The sequence below is a fragment of the Silurus meridionalis genome, chromosome 24 (genome assembly GCF_014805685.1).
Source record: "Silurus meridionalis isolate SWU-2019-XX chromosome 24, ASM1480568v1, whole genome shotgun sequence".
NCBI classification, from domain to species: domain Eukaryota; kingdom Metazoa; phylum Chordata; class Actinopteri; order Siluriformes; family Siluridae; genus Silurus; species Silurus meridionalis.
Window position 1 is genome coordinate 17,488,492 of NC_060907.1, and position 12,758 is coordinate 17,501,249.

The following is a 12,758-nucleotide window of genomic DNA, read 5'->3' on the forward strand; positions in this document are numbered from 1 at the left end:
AGTCATTTGGTTTGGTGATAGCGATGACATCATTCTAACACACATCCCCAAATCTTTGCTGAAACTACGAAATCTTTGGTTCATCAGCAAATTAGTATCTCCCAGTGTCGTTAAGCTGAATTATCAAACGTTGCCAAAGACTTGAAAATCACACTTGAGTATAAAAGTCTAGATCTACTGAATCACAAGTTTAAAGCCACCAATTCCAATATGACTCGAGTAAAAGTCCAAAAACCATTACCAATATTAAGGTTCTTCGACAGCTTCTTCAACACGCCAGAATGAAACGAAGATCGAACAAACGGGGTTAGAAAGATAAATACAGTAGTAGTGAAGCGATCTTTCAAGAAAGGGTCTTCAGTTAACAAATACAATTACAGTATCGTGTCACAAAGTGGACGAATCATTCGAATTCAATTGACAAATACAATTCAAGAAATATTTTTTAGATCATGTTAAACTATATATTCAGAACTGACTGGGATTTGATGCACCTCTTGAGTCTCAGAGAGGCACCAGTATATTAATTCAACTTCAACTAAATCTGGTTCCCCAAGTTTCTGGAATTTATATGAGCTCTTTTTGGGCTTAAAACGAGGCCAGTGGTGCTATAAAGTCGCTCACAGGCAGCAGATGCAGGTAAAAAATTTAATTGATGATAATCATTGTGAATTAAAATATTGTGAAGTACATATTAGTACATGTATTGAATCCTAAATGTAGTTGAGTCTTCTTCTTCTTTTGGCTTCTCCCATTAGGGGGCGCCACAGCGGATCATCCGTCTCCATACCCCTCCGTCCTCTACATCTGCCTCTTTCAACCCAACTACCTGCATGTCTTCCCTCACCATATCCATGAACCTGCTCCTTGGTCTTCCTCTTTTCCTCCTTCCTGGTAGCTCCATCCTCAGCATTCTCCTACTGATATACCCCATGTCCAAACCATCTCAGTCTCACCTCCCTTACCTTGTCTCCAAAACGTCTTACATGCGCTGTCCCTCTAATAAACTAATTTCTAACCTAAATGTAGTTAAATAAAGAGTAAAATGTACTTATATCTTTGATACTCGGGTAAAATAGAAAGTGGACAAAAGTTTATTGAAGTGCAGTAACGATGTATATTTACTGTATAGATCCGAGGGTCATGTTACATGTTTGTCTGGTTCTGTTTCATCATTTGGGACATGTGGCATGTACAGATTGGACGGTTTGAGTGTTTAAAGGCTCTGGCATGGAGAAGCTGATGTTGGATCTATAATGACCTGATTTGATTTTATGAGTTGCTCAGTAGCTCCTGGTTCCATAACATCAACTGTATAAGACTGTAGAAAGTCACACAGTCCAGTGCTGATGTTAGTTCTGACTCTCTGGTGTCTTTTATTGTTTTAAGACTTTTAATCACACTCTTGATATCACCCAAATGAGGACGGGTTCCCCACTTTGAGTCTCTCAAGGTTTCTTAGTCATAAGTTGCTACAGTCCCCCCCCAGGCTTCATCATCAGGGATAAACACACATCATTCTCTTTAATTCTTAAGTCCCGTAAAGCTGCTTTGAGGCCAAATCCATTGTGAAAATCGCTATAGAAATAAACTTGTTTGAGTTTTTATAATTAACCGAGTCCGTGCACAGAAGCTGATTCGTGAGTATGAATTACCACTAAATCTCTCATTCAGCAAGTCACAGTTTGAACAAGCGACTATTTCAAATGAGATATAACCAAGGACTCGAATCTCTCGGGCATTATTTTTAGTTTGCTCTCGTTCGACATGCCTGCGTTTACTGTGGAACGAACAACTAAAAAAAAAAGCTGAGCGGACCAGTTTGGTAACGTCACCGGATTGTTAGCTTGATGCAATAATGCTTAGCAATAAATAAATAAATAAATAAATAAACATGTTCTAAGTTGTTCAACACATTTATTTTTTATCTCAATGCCATATGTGATATTGTAATTTGTGGGATATTGTAATTTGTAGTGAGAGGAGGAAGCAGGTTCAGAAGAGCCTGGAGGGGAATGAAAGGGAATGATAGGGAGGGTGAAAGGCGGTTTTAAGGAGTGAAGGTGGATGAGTTTAAATCCCTGGGGTCGACTGTGCAAAGTAATGGAGGGTGAGTTAGAGAAGTGAAGAAAAGTGTGGCAGGAGGGATTTGGAAAAAAAGGGTATCTGCAAAAAAGAAAGGAAAAGTTTACAAGACAATTGTGAGATGTTATGTCGTATGGTGTCAAGTCGGGAGGCGGAGCTGGAGGTGGAGTTGCTGTATAGATGCTGGGAGAATGGACAGGATTAGAACGTTTATAAGAGGGACTGCAGAAGTAGGATGTTCTGGAGACAAGGTGAGAAAGGCGTGAATGAGATGGTCCGGTCATGTACAAAGAAGGACCGAAGGATGTTGAGGATGGAGCCACCAGGAAGAAGAAAAAAAAGGCCATGTAGGTGGTTGGTTTGGAAGAGACAGGTGTAGAGAACAGAGTGATATAAAGACCGAAAGATGATAAAGAAGATCTCAATGCCAAATGTTTTCGGTTTGTAGAGAAATCAAAAGTCTTCGCTGTTCTAACACTTTCAATAGAGACGTGCAGTTGATTTTGCATTAAAAAAAATGTCATGTGTTTGTAAGACATTCAAATAGCGATCAGACCTTCACGTTTGAGTTTTGAATCTTCCAGATGTTCAGCAGGACTGGATTGAATCGGGTCATTTTGGTGGAACCGCATGTCTCTCAAGTCATTCATCGGGTCAGTGTTCGACCCGGAGAAGCAATTAAATCAGTAATTCTGTCTATCATTTGCCTCCCTTTCATTCAGTGTCAGAAATTAGGTCATTTGAACGAATCAATACTGTTTTTCAGCCATTCAATGAGTCATTGTTGGTCTCAGTGAACCGTTTAAATCCGTGAATCGATTTATCACTTGCTTCTTTGTCATTCAATGGCTCACTGTACAAATCGATGAATATTTCCAGTCCATTCAAGCCGATTCGGTCGGCGCTAAAGGTTTCCGGTGTTTTTTTTAGTGCGATCGGCAGAACTATACTTTGGACGCATTTACTTGAATGCAATCAAATAAATCACACGGAAATCTTGGTTTATACAGTAAAACGGAAACGATAAGCACGTTTGCAGAACCAAAATATGACTATTATAATCTATAAATAGAAGAAAGAAATGAATAAACAAGAAACCATTCAATGACAGGGTTTAGTTTAGGATTATGTGTTTATATTGTTTGTGTTTATTTAATGAAAAGTCATTAATCACTGTTGCTATGGACTAAGATCAATTAATCCTCAATGGATAACCTGCAAGGTCGAATGTTTTTCTACTGAGGCCGGTGTGTGTGTGTGTGTGTGTGTGTGTGTGTGTGTGTGTGTGTGTGTGAGTGTGAGTGTGATGTTCTGTTGTTCAATTCAGTTTTTCATTGCCCACATGGGAAATCTGTTTTGCAGCAACAAAAAACAACAAAATAACCCGAACAAAACCGTCTCGGAAAAAAATAACTAAACCAAAATAAAAAAAAAACATATAAGGACAGATTTCTGCTCACACTTCTTGTTATATAAAAATAAATTACATTTAATTAATGTCTTCATTAAATGAGGAAATAAGGCAAATGTTAGGCTGCTATAAATGATTATTTTTTATTATTTTTTATTTTTTTAACAACCGAAATGCATTGATTTTTATCTGCATGGTTACAAATCTTATTGGCTTTTTAGTGGAGCAAACCAGTGCAACCTAGCAGCCATGTCGGAGCTTTGATTTATATACTTTGTGGCCAAAAGTAAAGACACATCACTGTCGCACCTACTGTACGTGAGCTTGTAGAACATCTAGGTCTGAATCCATGGTTATTATTAGGCTTCATACTTGCTAGATTTTTGTGTCTTGTAGTTCAAATAAAAGGGGAAAAAAAATGTATTATTAAATAAACTGACATGAACATGAGGGAAGCTGTCTATGAGTAAAAGCAAGCAATTTTAAAGCTAAGAAAAGAGGATCTAGATGTCAAAAAGGTTGGCAAAAAAGAAACAGTTGAGAGATCTATGAAGAAAAATCTCAAAACAACAGTCAGTGGTATGATATCAAACTTCCACAATGCAGGGGTGAAGGTATCAAAATCATGATGCAATATAAAAATATGCCAATATACATAGAAACGCATTGAAATCTAATTGAAAGGAAATTCATTATGCATCGAGATCCATTCACACAATGATCCAAAATACACTGCTAACACCATAAAGGACTTCATTATGGAGAGAAGGTTAAGCCATGTCAATCACTAGATCATAACCCAACTGAGCAGCATTTTATTTATCAAAGAGGAGATTAAAGGGAGAAATATCACAATATTTCTCATATTTACGTTTCGATCTCAAAGCCAAATGTATTCATTGTATAGAAAAAAAAGGTACTACCCTTACATCAGCTGATTTTGCATTAAAAAAAGTTTGTGAGACCTTCAAGTAGAGATCGGTTATTTACTAGACCTTCAGCCTCGTGGGGAACGAATTAGGGATGATTTAAAAAATGTCCAAAAAGAATTCACTCATTATGAACAAACCAAGAATTAAATAAAACAAGTAACAGTTGATAGCTGGTATATAAGGGGGTTTTCTAATCTGATGAAAAGTCTATAAATAAAAGCTCTTCATGAGAATCTGCTTCTCTTCTTCTCTAGAGGCAAACATCCAAAAAAAAAAGGTCAAACAGTGTCTTTATTCTGCTCATTACATCATTTGGAACTATTTTTTTTGCCACAAGCACTATGAGAATTTGAGTCATTTCTCTTCTGGCTGTATCAAAGAATTTGTTGTATTGATCATGCGATCGTGTCGGTTTTCCCCCGACTTGTATTTCAAAGAACAAAAAAGTTTCTGAGGCGATTATTAGTGTCAAGTAAAAAATTTTATGAATTCGCAGTCGATAAAAAAAATAAATGTGAAGATGAAGAAAAAAAAGAACAAAAAATGAAGTAAAGAAGACAAAAAAGTAAACGAACAAATAAATAAATCTGCGTGTAAGATCTTTTCTGGCCTTCAGATCTTAACCCTATTGGATATACAATTTTTCATTATTTATATATACATAAAGAGTCAAACAACGGAAATTCACAGGTTCTTATTTGGAACGTTACTGATAGCTGATTATGTTAAAATTCGCGGGAATCCGCAGCAGGACCGAATGTACAGGAATGTTAGAAATAACATTTTATACTATGTTTTTACTAAGAGGGTCCCTAGTGGTCTAGTGGTTAGGATGCGGCGCTCTCACCACTGAGGCCCGGGTTCGATCCGCGGGCAGGGTTCTGGTTCTTCTCAAGGTTTCTTCCTCATAACATCTAAGGGAGTTTTTCTTTGCCACAGTCGCCACGGCTGCTCATCAGGGATAAATGCACACCAATTACCTTGACTGTTGATTTCTGTAAAGCTGCTTTGAGACAATGTCTGTTGTGAAAAGCGCTATAGAAATAAACTTGACTTGACTTGACTTGACTTGACTGTCGCCCTTGTGGCTGAATGAGTACAAACCTTGAGGAGCACACTCTTAAATCTAGTGGAACATCTTCCCAGAAGAGTTCCACTAGAAAAAAAGCGAATGGGGACTGAATAGCAGGTTCAGAACACACATACCAATCTTACGCTCAGGATTACACAAACGTTTGTCTGTATAGTGTACCTATATGTATCTATCTATTTATCTAGGAAAGTGGTACTGTAGCTCAGTGGCTTACAGGTCAAAAGGTCAGGGATTTAAGCCTCAGCATTGCCAAGCTGCCAGTCTTGGGGTGTCAAGCAAGGGAGTTAACCCCCCTGCTTCTTAACAACCTGGTATATATATATTTACACACAGTTGGATCAGTATTATGTCCACATTTTTAACTCTACACACACTCCAAACACTCTCTCTCCCCACTCACTTTAATATTTAATGTTCATGTTCAAGTTCAAGTCAAGTTCATTTCTATAACGTTTTTCACAACGGACAATGTCTCAAAGCAGCTTTACAGAACTTAAGAATTGAATGATGTGTATTTATCCCTGATAAGCAAACGTGCAATGTGTAATTTAATGTGTGTGTGTGTGTCCTGGTTAATGCTTAACGTGTCACTGTTTCTCACACACAGTATTGTGTAGCTGTTCCGCTCTCATTTTATTATTGTTTCGTTAGCAAAGTTTTTTCCCCTCCTCCCGCCCACACACATGCACAAAATCGGACGGTCATCAGAAATGTTCAAAAGTCAGCATCAGCAACGTTAGCATCCTGAAACGCTAATGTGTGCACTACTTAGCCACCTTTATTCACACTTTCTCCATGGGATTCATTCCACGTTTCAATTCGGAGCTATTGTCGTGAATACGACTAGCCCTTGCATCTTTTCATTCCCCACGGAAAAGCATACGTGTACGTGCGCGAGGGAGCGAGAACGTTATTTACTGCGGCTCTTTATGGAAAGCTGCATCAAAACGAATGAAACAAAACGCGCCGGATTAAAGTTTAATAGCGAGCGTTTACAGCGCATCACTAGCAACACTTAGCTTGCAGTTATTAGCCAGATTGGCTAATAAAAGCCGCGTGACGCGTTGCCAATGCAGTTAAAATCCACATGCTTCTCCTCCTCCTTCACTTCCTAACAGCTGCGTTGTAAATATCGACTTGTATCAATATTTGATGAAGGGCTTTAAAACCACATAACAACACATTTACTGAAATGAATTGAAGTTTGTGAAACAATTCAGAGGTTTTTAAAGTACTCAAACCCTTAGAAACAACAAAAAAAAAGACCTCCCATATGTCTTGAATGTTCCTGAGATGTTGCTACACCTTGATTGGAGTCCCACCTGTGGGAAAGCTTATTGATTGGACTTGATTTGGAGAAGAACACACCTCTCTAATGAGCCTTCCAGCTTAATGCAGATCAGAGCAAAAGCCAAGCCATGAGGTTGAAGGAACTGCTTGGAGAAATCAGGATTGTTGTAAGATCTGGGGGAAACAAATGGCTGCTGCGCTGAAGATTCTCTGGACTGATGAAACCAAGATTAAGCTGTTTGGCCTCAATTTTAAAGGTTATGTCTGGAGGAAATCAGCTCATCACCTCAAAACCATCCCTAAAGCTGGGCCAAACTGAGGGGGGTAGAAGGTACTTGGTTAAAGAGTTGACCAAGAAGCTGATGGTCACTCTGAGTGAGCTCTGGAGATCCTGTGTGGAGATGGAGAGGGACAAAGTTCCAGAAGGACAACCATCACTGCAGCCCTCCTCTGATCTGGGCTTTATATCAGGGTGACTACAAAGATGGAAGTCTCTCATCAGTGGAAAACCCATGAAAGGCTGCTTTTGGTTTGCCAACTGGCACCTGAAGGATTCTCAGACTGTGAGGAACAACATTCTCTGTGGTGGTGAAACTGTTTTACCTCAATTCTAAACATGTCTGGAGGACATCACCTGCCCAATACCATCTCAACAGTGAAGCATGATGGTATGTAAATATATTTTTGGCTGAGTGTTGGTTTTTTCCTCTCAAAATAAGTGATCTAAATTAGATCATCTTCTCATGCCTGTGGGAAATATGAAACGTTGCAAAAAATATCACACACAAACAAAAACCGTCTCACGTCTGACCACATGCATATTTTCTCAGAAGCATCACTCATGGAAAGTGAATTCTTCTCATAAAAAAATCCCTCAAAGCCTTCTGGATCTATGCGTGTTCTACACAAGTCATGAGAATCTGTTTTTTGTGTGTTTTTATTTATTTATTTATTTTTTCCTGGTAATTGAATTCCACTGGGAAATCACATGCGTAGCGAGTATCTGTAATAACGTTTCCTCTGAGCTGATAGCGCCGTGCTAACTGTGCCTGAGCAGCCGAAATTGGAGCGGACAGTTTGCTAATGCTGCCAGTTTAGCAGCTAGCATGGTCTTGTGAATTAGTGTGAATTACAGAATGAGGGATTGTGGGAGTTTGCTGTCAAACGTAATAGAACTGAAATCCCACAAGAAGCCGTGGCGATGTCCTTGAGTGGCCTTGATTAGCATAAAATGCTAAATGAGTGGATCTGGTATTAGAGAACAGGCCTTCAGGTTCAGGAAGTGTGTGTGTGTGTGTGTGTGGATATACACCGCATAATTCAGCCTGTGCACTGGAGGTCATAATCAAATGGCTGTCTTTATAAGTGATTTAGCACATTAGCTAATTCACTCTTAATGACTTCATCCCAGGGACAGGAAGTACACAGCCCTCAAACAGGAAGTCCCTGTGCAACTTTTTGCTCGTGTATTTCACATTAACAAAAATGAGTAATAATAATAATAAAACTAATAATTTTTACCAAGTGGTCACATGATTGCAATTTATTTTCCCCACCTCACGCCAGAGGTGGGAAGGAACGAAGTACAAATACTTCGTTACTGTACTTAAGTAGATTTTTCTGGTATCAGTACTTTACTCCACTATTTATTTTACAGACAACTTTTTACTTTTACTCATTACATTTTTACACAAATATCTGTACTTTTTACTTCTTACATTTTTTAAAACCGGCTCGTTACTTTAGTTTTAATCCATTGATTTGGTGAATTTTATTTTTTTATTTTCACTGCGCGTCGATTTCAGCCGAACAACCGATTTCCTGTCATTGCGCGTCTTTTTCAATCCACTGGTGTATCATGTACTGTCTCTCACTCACCACAGATGTAGACTAGTTTATGGAGACAAGAATGAGCAGGCAGAAGGCAGTAAGAAGTTTGGGGTTAATGTGGATGAGACAGAGGGAGTCAGTGATGTAAACATGACTGAGAACAGACACATTCATGATCATCATCTTCTATCTATCTATATATATATATATATATATATATATATATATATATATATATATATATATATATATAAATATATTTGGCTGTCAAAATTACAATTATTGTAAACGGCACTAAATTTTATTAACGCAGTTCAGCGCGCATTTTTGTTTTTACCATTTTTATAAAAAATGTAAATACATAAATAAATATCTAAATATAAAAGAGGGGAGATTAAAATCCTCGGAAAAAAATACATTTATCCACGACGTCCTTTCTTTACTTAGATATAAAATAAATAAATAAACCCCATATAAAAATATTTTTAATTAGTAAACTTTTTTATTTATGCGCCAAATCTCAAATCAAACACCAAATCCGCCATGTTTTACAAACTTTTTACTTAAGTACATGTCAGAGCCAAGACTTCTTTACTTTCACTTGAGTAAAAAAGTATAATCAGTACTTCAACTTTTACCGAGTATTTTAAAACATGAGTATCTGTACTTCTACTTAAGTAAAGGATGTGTGTACTTTTGCCACCTCTGCCTCACGCTAATAAACATGTTTCCTGAGTTTCTTTTTTTTCCATCATCCCTCTTTTTCTTCATCTCTTCTCTTCTGCTCATTGCTTCTTCTTCCTCTTCATTTTTAATTTGTATTTGTTAACTTCTTTCTTCTTCTTTTGCTATTGTTTATTCAACTCCTCATTCCTTTCATGCGTCATGTTCTGTGTATCTTGTTTACTAAAAAAATTAAATCTTAGCTTCTTTCCTTTCTTCCTCCTTAATTCCTCCTGGCTTGTTTTCTTGCTCCTTTTTCCCCTTCTTTTTCTTCCTTCCTTTCCTCCTTATTTCCTCACTCTTTTTCTCTTCCTTCCTTCATTATTCATATGTAATTTTCTCCCCACTTTTTTTCGGTCATCATTTCTCTCTTTTCTCTTTTTTTTTTTTTTTTTTTCTTGCACTACTTTTTTTCTTCTTTTATCTTTTCATTTCTTTCTTTATTTACATGGTTTCAGTGCTTGTTTATGGTGTTCCTCACTCTTTTTTTTTTTTTTTTTTCTCTTCTTTCTTACTACTTCAACTTTTTTTTTTTTTTACTACTTTTTTTTGTTTGTTTGTTTCCCACCTTTCTCTCTTTCAATCTTGCAATTTTTCTTTTACTTTATCCCTTTCGATGTCAATATATCAATTTTATTTTCATTCTAAATCTTTCATCATTTTCTCACTTTTGCAGATGTTTAACCCCATCTGCATAACACCTGTGTTTCAGTAGTCTAACTGTGAGGTGTGCTGATGTAAGGCTTCACTCTGGACTCTTTGGCTTTGCTTGAAGGATGGAACTCGAGCTGTGCTGCTTAATGACTAAGTGCACTTGCTCAGGTTTCTGTTTCTCCTTCAGTCCTAAAGCTTAGATCACATTTTTGACCAGTGACACATACGATTACACCATCCGAATAAAACCACTGAAAGATGACCTTCACCTTGAAGATCAAGGGCAGAATAAATTCCTGCTGTGATAATTATATCTTAAAAAGCCACTTTTATTAGGTCACATCAGGAGCATAGGCGTGTGCTGGAGGGCAAATATTACACTGTACAGCTAGTTTTTAAAAGGATAAACCATAATTATATTCAATTAAGTTACCACCTTTATCTCCTTACATCAGCTTCTTTCTTTCTTTCTTTCTTTTTTTTGCTTGCTTTCTCCATCATTTTTACTTTTTTTGTTCTTTTTTTTTCCAATGTAGGTGCTGTCAATTTTCTCACTTTCCTTTTTCTTTCATTCTTTTTCTCCATTTTCACACTTTTTTCTTTTTTTCTGCACGGTCTTTCTTTTTTTTATGATTTTCTTATCTTTTTTCTATCCACCTGTCCACCTTTTGCTTTCTCTGTAATCTTTTTCTTTCTTTCTTTCTCCACCTGTCTTTTTCTGATTTATTTTTTTTTTTTATTTATACATCCATCCGTGCTCTCCATTATTTTATTTTTTTTTCCTCACCTCCATCTTTTCTTTTTCATTCTCCTTTCTCTCTTAGTTTTCTTAGTAACATGACAATATTATTTATTTTTTTCCCCTCATTGTAAAAAAAAAAAAAAAAAAGAATTAGATTTGCTGGTGTGGGAATATTTGTATTTACTTTATTTTATTATACTTTATAAAATTTTCTTTACATTTTTCTTCCCTCCCTCCTTTTAATTATCTATCTATCTATCTATCTATCTATCTATCTATCTATCTATCTATCTATCTATCTATCTATCTATCTATCTATCTCTCTTTTTTTTTCTTTGTTTTCTTGATTATTCTTCTTACTTTGGTTAAAAAAATAAAATAAAAATTGTTAATTAAAAAAAATAAAAAATGAAAGTGGGTGTGTTTCTATTGAACCTGAAATACTTTAATGTGGTTGTGATCCGGGAGTTTTTTGATGGAACATGTGGGAACTGAGGTACAGTTTTGTTTTCTGCAAGATGTTTGACTTTGTAACAGTTACAGGTAAAGCTGCACCAGGAAAGGCTTTTTCTTATAAAAAAAAAAAAAAAAAAAGGGTTGCCAGTGAGGGAATAATAGTTTTTATTTGTTTTACTAAAAGTGAGCACAGGAACTGAATGTTATTCTGTAATATCAGAGGAATAAAATGCTTGGGGACATGCTGTTATGGGAAAATAATCACCGCAGTCGCTCTTTGATTCGTTTATTTCATCCCTAATTCGTGGTTCATACGGACAACAATGTGAATGACCTTTAGGCCTTGTGTGTTCAGCTTCACCCACAGTTTAAGAGCAGTGACGGCGCACTTCAAAGCGAGATATGGATAAAGAGTTAGTGATGTGGAGAGATGAAGAACAAGCCTATCTGCAGGATCTGGAATGCGAGTTAGACGTGTGCAGACACGGCGTCTGGCCCGAGGCGAATGGAGCTTTCGCTGCTGTGGGATTTTCTCCTGAAATCTGAGCGCATGTGTTTCAGCTCTCAGCCGCTTTACAGCAGCAACTACAGCACAGAGGATCACACACAACAAACACTCTCTCTCTCTTTTTCTCCACATCCCGCATGTGCTTCTCTCCTTCTTTATTAGCCCCCTTATTGCTTTTCTAATTTTATCTCCACTTCCATTATTTCTTTCACTGTCTTTTTTACAGATTCTAACATTTCACTTGCATAATTTTCTCTTCCACTCTCACTTTCATTTTTTTTTTTACTTCAAATTAATTATGTATTCACTTTCTTTGTTCTTTTTTTTCATTTTAACTGCATTGATATTATTCAATTAATTTTCTTATTGTTATTTTATCGGGGTTTTTTTTTTTTTTTTACTGCTCAATTATCAGTTCTTTCATTCAATTTTCATTCATTCTTTATTTCTCAATTCTTTTTTTTTCTTTTCAATTGCTTTCTATCTTCATTGTTCTACTTTTCTAGATTTTCCTTAATTAAATTTTTTTGGTTCAATTCAGTTCTTCTCTTTTCTCAGTTCTTTCTTGTTCATCTGCATTTAAAATGTGGTGTTCTTTTTATTAAATTATATAATTATTTTTCTTACTTTTTATTAATTATAGTTTTTTATTGCTTTCTATCTAAAAACTTCCATTTTTACTTTTTCCTAATTTTTTGTTTTTTATTCTTCTCTATTTCTCAGTTCTTACTTTTTCATTTGCATAAAATTATTTTTTATGAAATTATATATAATTGTTTTTTACATCCCTTTTCTTTTCTGTATTACATGGCTTACCTTTTTTTTTTTTTTTAATCCTTCCTTGAGGTCATTCAGTTCTTGCTCCTTTCTTTCACATTTTGTTTTTTCCACAACAGAATGACCTCTGCAGGTGTGGTGAAAACGAGGAAGTGGACACTGACCATCAAACAACTCAAGATTAAAACTTTTGCTCTTAGGGGTCACGGTGCAGAAGTTTTAGTGTGCTGCTCTGTAACGCTAGACTTCGAGCCACA

At 36.3% G+C, this 12,758-nt stretch overlaps 1 long non-coding RNA gene across 1 annotated transcript; it reads left to right on the forward strand.

Moving 5' to 3' along the window:
• The first annotated feature begins 6,922 nt into the window (after positions 1-6,922).
• Positions 6,923-12,017, forward strand: LOC124378200. The gene is made up of 2 exons (XR_006924176.1): positions 6,923-7,479; positions 11,572-12,017. It is a non-coding gene; the product is annotated as an uncharacterized LOC124378200 (long non-coding RNA).
• Positions 12,018-12,758: the final 741 nt, after the last annotated feature.